Consider the following 7585-nt stretch of genomic DNA (forward strand, 5'->3'; position numbering starts at 1 on the left):
TTCACCATCGTGGGATTATTTTGACACATACGAAAAATTAATAAATGTTTGGTTACCATTGTGTTACATAGTCTATACAAGTTTAAATGGCCTCACTAACCCAGACATCTTGCCTGGGTTTGCCCCTAAGTCCTACATGGCCTGAAATTCTCACCATAGAGAATTTAACTGAAGAGGAAGCAGAGATCTCAAGAAAATTATGCAATTTGGAAATGCAGAAAATAGGGTCCAAAGAGAGAACATAACCTTCAAACCTCCAGATCATCATTCTGCTTCTATCTCGTATGCCTTTGAGTTGTCTTGCCTCTATGCATACATCAAACATCTAGCAAATGGACGGGGTGCTCAAGGCCTTCAGAGAACTCTAGACCATTAAAGGAACGGTGGATGACAACCTGCCTGGTGTCCAAGGGGCAGTAGAAGACTTTTCCACCAAGATCACCCAACACAAGGACAAAGAGGATGGCATGGAAGAGAAAGGAGGCACAATGTGCTAACTCAGAAGGGTTCTTCCCACGTGGAACAGCTAAGAGGCGCCAGATGGAAACGCTCACTGCATTCCTCAAGAGTTCGGTGAAGGAATGGAAAGGGAAGCAAGAGGAATTAAAAAGGTTAGGACGCCTGGCTCTCTCTCTCTATTCTAGAACCTCCCAGTCAGAGGGAAGTGGGCACCCAAATGCAAGAAGTGTTCTAAAAGAAAGCACCCTCAGGTAAAGCATGTACACATAAGCAGCCCTTTCGCAGGAAACTGAGGCTTAGTGACTTTTTCTTTCTCAGCAAGGTAGGATGACAGACAAAAAAAATTAAGTGGAGCTTTTTTCTTTTCTTCTGAGAAACCTGAGGATCTTCAAATTTTCATTTCAACAGTTAATGATTATTGCCGTGTGACTCCAGAATAGCGTAGCTGTGAGTAATGGTCTAGGTCAAGATTTCCAAATGTTTTGATTTGATGCTTTTAGCTTTTTTGAAAAATGTCATCAACATCTTTTATTGGTAAATTGGATTTTAATTCATGTTTATGCTTTGCAACTACATGTTATAAGACCAGAAGTTTTCAAAATTGGAGACATTCAGGACACCAGATTCTTGCTATGCAATTTTTTATATATACCCGAATGCCTTTAGACAAAACACGAACCTAATTTAGCCACCCACCAGCCGCAAAAGCATCTGGGCCACATAATATTTTTCTATGGGGCCAGCAGGACTGTTTTTTGTCCTCATTTATTTGATCTGGGAAAACACAGCTACAAGCAGCATCTGGATCTCAGGGGCTCCTATACTCTCCCCAGTTCTCCCTTCCGTCAATGCAATCCGCGTGACTCATGTGCAGGGTCATAGGGGTAGGTTGCTCAGCAGAGACCAACATGCAAGACTCTCTGGCTGTTTCTCCCTAACCACCAAACCCTGCAATCTCTGGATGTGTGGCACGTGAACCTGGGTAACGTTTGCCAGGACCACCAGGTTACCGGGAAGAAAAGCAGATCTTTGAGCTGGAAAGTGGGCAGTACAGGCCTGACAAGGGTAAGAGTGGTCTGGGAGAGGTTTGAGAACTTGTTTGTTACAGTTCAAGAGTCCCCTGTAAGAGCAGAGGCTGGGCCAGGGTGGAAGGAGAGAAACTTCTTCTTTTTTTTTTTTTTTTTTTTTTTTTTTTAACAGTAAAAGGTGTGACTGAGAACTTGCAATTTTGATGACATGTTTCTCCCTGAGGAATCGTCACCATTGGCAGTCCCATTTGTGGCACTGATGAAAAGCTGTGGGGTAGTTTTCTGAGGTCTCCAAGAGAAACCCAACAGTTTTAACTTAATCCACTTTCAGTGGGGTGACGAGCTTGGAGCAAAGGAAGAAATAAACAAGTGTGTTTCTTGAACCCTGGAACCAATTAGAAATGAGGCTGGGCCATGGCAGTGTCAGCTTGACCTGCAGCCTCCGCTCAGCCTGAGAATTATGGCTCCTGGGTTTCGGTCTGGTGCCTTCATTTCCTTTGTTGTACAACTTCTGGACACAGGCCCCCTGCCTCGCCTGGAACACCAACCTCTGTGAGCCTGCAGCAACATCAGCTTGAACAGGGCGGCTGATTGATTTTATTGCTACTACATCGAGGCATACCTCAGAATAAAAGGAGGGTTCAAGGAATACGGGACTTCTGTCATTTTAACAAAGGCATAATAAGGCTATAAAAAAGAGAAGAAATACGTACTTGGTTCTTGACCAAGCTCATTGGCTGATGACCCCAGTGGAGGTTTAGCTCTATGCTTTTCTGATATTTTTCATCTTCTTTGTTTCTTCCTTCTTTTTTCTTCTATTTCTTTCTTTCTTTTTTTTTTTTTTCTGATGCAAGGTAAAAGACTCCAGTTACTCTGCAGTGTGTGAAATTCTGTTCTAATTGTGCTACAGGACGCCATTAATCTGCAAACAATTGGAAATTGTAATTATGTTGCAAAGAACACACAAAATAGAGTGATTTGCATATAGTAATGATTGTGTGGGGACACATCCTCAAAATAAAAACTCATTTAATTGAATTGGGACTACTTGAGGTTTTCCCTTCATCTTACAGGTAAGAAAAATTAATATTCCAGTGTTACCAACTTCCTACATAGGGAGTTCAGTATTGGAACCCCAGGGTGGCTTCTCTAGGCATAAGCTAAATTAAATGTCCTTGCTCTATTCACTTTTTCTTATTTCCCTCTGTATATTTCTTTTTCTCTAAATTTTCCTTCTTCCTTTCTTCTCTTTTTCTACTCCTATGAATTCGCACCTAGACATTGTTTTATTTGCTTCTTATTTTTTTTTTTTACAACCATGCTTCTCTTGTTTCTATAAAACAATTAGAGGGTACTTCAGCAATGGGATTAACAAATAAGTTCATTTTGGTGCAAAGATCTTTTGAAATCCATGCACGAATTCTTTTAATAATGTGCATTCCCCATGGACTTCATGAAGTCCCTTCATATTCCTGAGATGCAGGGCTTTCTTTGTAATCTTAAAATATCAGTATTGCAGACAAGAAGTATCCTTAATTTATGTATTCTACAGGCTTGGAAGAATACACACAACATTCAGAAAGCCAGTTAGAATTATTCTCAAACCCCCCAGTACTTTTACAGTCAAACTTCATCTATCCCAAAGCCAGGTGCCTTTGTAACAACCATGGTGCAGTCCTCAGTAGTAAACAGACAAAGAAGAAATAGATGTGAATGGGTCCAATTTTGTCTCTCAAGAAATTCCACATCATAAAACTTCCCTCCCAACATGCTCATAAATTCTCAAGATTAGGGGAGACAATGTCGAAGACTGGAATCATCCTAACAAGGCGCACTTCAAACATTCTCACTGCTACATACAGCTCTGTATCCACTACTGAATTCATCTCTCTCTGTCTCAGTTTTCTTAAAATGACTGTTCCATAAAACTGTGTGAAAATCAGTGTGAAACTGCATGTACAGATTAATATAACACCTATCACATTATCATATATTTGGTATCTAGCAGAACATTAACATGATACTCAAACACTTTACACTGATGGTAAATAGTGATATCAAAACAGCCACTCAACCTAGGACAAATTAACTTAAATACCATAAGAAAAAGTTGTAACTGATAAGAACAGATACTACACTTGATCTTAGCCAAAAGGCTGAGAGGCATGTGGGATCTGTCCTTAATGTGTTGTCCAGTGTGAAGTAATGCTATAACTAGTACTGAAACAGTATTTCTATACTTTGTGTTTCTGTGTGGGTGCAAACTGATGAAATCCTTACTTAGTATATACGGAATCGATCTTCTGTATATAAAGATAATTGAGAATGAAAAAAAAAAAACCTTGGTTTTAAAGTGGAAATTGCATAGAAAATTAATCAATTTTTTAAAAAATATCATGTAGGATCTCTGTCCTTAATGTGCTGTACATTGTGATTTAATGCTATAACTAGTACTCCAACAGTATTTTTCACTTTGAGTTGTATGTGGGGGCAAACTGTTGAAATCTTTACTTAATATATACTAAACTGATCTTCTGTATATAAAGAGAATTGAAAATGAATCTTGATGTGAATGGAAGGGGGGAGGGAGTGGGAAAGGGGAGGGTTGCGGGTGGGAGGGAAGTTATGGGGGGGAGGAAAGCCATTGTAATCCATAAGCTGTACTTTGGAAATTTATATTCATTAAATAAAAGTTTTTTAAAAAAAAGGTGTAACTTATCAGGCTAACTTCAACACAGATAATTATTTTTCATGAAAATGGGGTCTTAAGTCTTAACTAAACTAACTTGACTATAGATCCTAGCTTTGGGAGATCTGTACAAAAAAATCATTTTGTGACTATCATCCACTCTCTATAGCAGTCACCCACTGGTTGATGGCACAATGCACTGGTCATTGTAATGTACTAAGCACACTGACAGTAGTAACTGTCAGGTGGCTCTGAGCCATTCTCTATACAATTTTCAACACAAAACTACCTGACCACGTTTCCAAGCCTGCTCTACCAAACAGAATATCATCAATGCATCCCAGATATCTGCAGTTTTCCAGGCATCGTGGACACAATATAAGAGCCATATCACAACTATAATGTGGCATCTCTTACTTTTCTCATCAGCTCCAGATTCTTCATGGATTTGTATTTTTGATACCTACACAGACATCTATCCTATTTGTCTCCAATGCCTTCGTGGAAAATATAAATTAATATTAAACATCTTTAAATTATTAAATGCTTATTTTGGTACTGAGAATGATTGAAACTACCATGATGTGGGATTTATATCTTGTGAGCACTAGATGATGCATCACACAGATTTATTCAGTATCAGACAAAAGAGACTTTAAGAAAAAAATGTAGTCTAAAAGGCAAAGGATAGTTCCTTATAATAAAATATTTAATGAGTGAGAAATATGTTTCAGTTATGTTTCAGGCACTTAAAAATGTAGACTCAAAACACATTTTAAAACTTTGACAGAAATGGGGCAGACATGTGGCCCAGCGGTTAAGATGCCAGCTAAGATGTCTATACCTGTACTGGAGTGCCTGGGTTCAAGTCCTGGCCTTGCTCCTGAATCTAGCTTCTTACTAATGCCAGACCATGGGAGATAGTGGGTGATGGCTCAAATGACTGAGTTCCTGCTACCCACATGGGAGTTCTAGACTGAGTGCCTAGCTACCGGCTTTGGCCCCTGGCCTGGGCCATTACACGCACTGGAGGAGTGAATCATTGAGTAGGAGCTCTGTGTGTCTATATGTCTCTCTTTCTCCATTTGCTTTGCCAAAAAAATAAATTACAAAAATTTGATCAAAAGAGGAATAGATGAGTTCATTTTATATCGGGAAATTTTAAACCACTACTCCCAGTAACTGATATTTTTTAAAAGAGGAAAAAATAGTAAGTATGTAGATACAAGTAACATAATTAATTTAATTAATTGACTGTTTAGAACGTTTCATCCAGCCACTGTGGAACATACCTTCTTTTTTCCACCCAGATAAAAGGTTTAGAAAATTTTACTATTCACAGGAAGGGTAACATAAAATACACCTCAACCAATTTCAAAATATTTAAAACAGAGAACATGATTCCTTATCACAATTTAGTTAAACTAGGACCCAGTAATAAGAGATAAATGAAAAATCTTCCTGTGATTGGGAACTAAAGAACTGTACTTCTAAATAATACATAGTCAAAAATATCATGGTGAATATATTATAGAAATTTTGACTTGAATGAAAATGAAAATAGAATATTTCAGAATATGAGTCAAAAATCACAGTGAAAATATGGAAATATCTTGAGCTGAATGAAGATAACATACCAGAATTTGTGAAATGCTGCTTATCTCATATTTAAAAGTAACTAATGTTGGTAGAATTTATTAACCAAGGCAATAAACTGAAAATCAATGTGCTATTAAACAAGAAGTTAGGAAAAAAAATACCCAACTGAAAAAAATTAAAGCAAGAAAATAATAAAGATAAGATAAATTAATAATGAACACTACTGGAGGAGAACCATAAAGTAAAATCATTCACTGAAACGTCCAGCAAAATTAATAAATGCTGAGCAACAGTATCAAGAAAAGAAGAGAGAAGGAACAAATATAAATATTAAAAATGACAATGGGACAGCAACATGAAGGATCTTGCAAGCATCTAAAAGGATCATCAGACAACAAATTACATCTGAGATTTGCTTTAAAATAATCCAGAGCAAGGGAGCAGTAGGAAAAATACAGATGAGACGACTTGGCCACGTGTTGATAATTGTTGATACTGTGAGATACACACACTAGCATTCCTCATAATACCCTAAGTAGGTAATATGCTCAGAGAAAACAAAATCAAAGATTGTCATTTGTTGAATGATGGTACATCACAATTGAAATCTTTTGTCCTGGTATCCAAACTGCTTCTCCTGTCACCTTAACCTTCCCATTATAACAAAGTATTTTTTTAATACTTGCAGTAAAATAACCTAGGACGGGTTGGATTGCTCTCCTGTTTGTTCTTTCTCCTTCCATATGAAATATTACATGAGATGAAAGTTCACTTCACAGAGGTCTCACCACAAATATAAAGATGATGGATAATAATCTGCCTCTCTGATAATCACCACCTTCCTTCCCTGCCAACAGGAAGGCACTTGCTGATTACAACAGGTGTGTAGACAGGAGGGGCAGCATTATCTGGCTGTGGGCTCTGGTGGTGCTGACCCCATCAGTTACTTGGGATTCTGGGTAGCTCTGTCAAGGCTCATCTTTTGACCTGAGAGATGCATAAACCCACCAGGCTGTCAGTGGCAGGCTCTGTGAACCAAGAGGGAAATTAAAAGAATGAGGCACATATGTGGGGAAAAAGCTATGCAGTCCTGACACAAAGTGTACAGAATAAAAAACCTAAATTCATGGTTCTCCCATTTATTGAATGTAGCAAAAATCTGTAAGTCTGTCCTTTTTTATTGTTAGTTAATTTTTCTAATTAATACTTCTTGAATTTAAAAAACATTTTACTAAAAATTAAGTCCATATTTTAAGTTTCTCAATAATTTCAATGATACACGTGACTTGTATAAAATATTTGTTTGCCAATAATCTTGGGAGTCACAGTGTTATTCCTAATCATACACAGCAAAGACAGATAATGCAAATTTGTTGAAGAAATATGAGAATCATATTCTACTTCAAAATTAATAATTTTTTTTTTTTAGATTTGATTCATTTATTTAAGAAGTAGAGTTACAGACAGTGAGAGGGAGAGACAGAGAGAAAGGTCTTCCCTCTGTTGGTTTACTCCCCAAATGGCTGCAATGGCCAGAGCTGCACTGATCCAAAGCCAGGAGCCAGGAGCTTCTTCCCAGTCTCCCCGGTGGGTACAGGGGCCCAAGGACTTGGGCCGTCTTCTACTGCTTTCCCAGGCCATGGCAGAGAGCTGGATTGGAAGAGGAGCAGCGGGGACTAGAACCGGCATCCCTATGGGATGCCAGCAACACAGGTGGAGGATTATCCTACTGTGCCATGGTGCCCACCCCAATAATAGTTATTTTGAGACGATTACTCCTGGAGAAAAAAAAAATAGCACAAGCAGTCAT

At 38.2% G+C, this 7585-nt stretch overlaps 1 pseudogene; it reads right to left on the bottom strand.

Moving 5' to 3' along the window:
- Positions 1 to 3533: 3533 nt before the first annotated feature.
- LOC133762698 (U2 spliceosomal RNA) lies at positions 3534 to 3655 on the bottom strand (annotated as a pseudogene).
- Between the last annotated feature and the right edge of the window lie 3930 nt (positions 3656 to 7585).

Source organism: Lepus europaeus, chromosome 6, assembly GCF_033115175.1.
Source record: "Lepus europaeus isolate LE1 chromosome 6, mLepTim1.pri, whole genome shotgun sequence".
In the NCBI taxonomy this organism is placed as follows: Eukaryota; Metazoa; Chordata; class Mammalia; order Lagomorpha; family Leporidae; genus Lepus; species Lepus europaeus.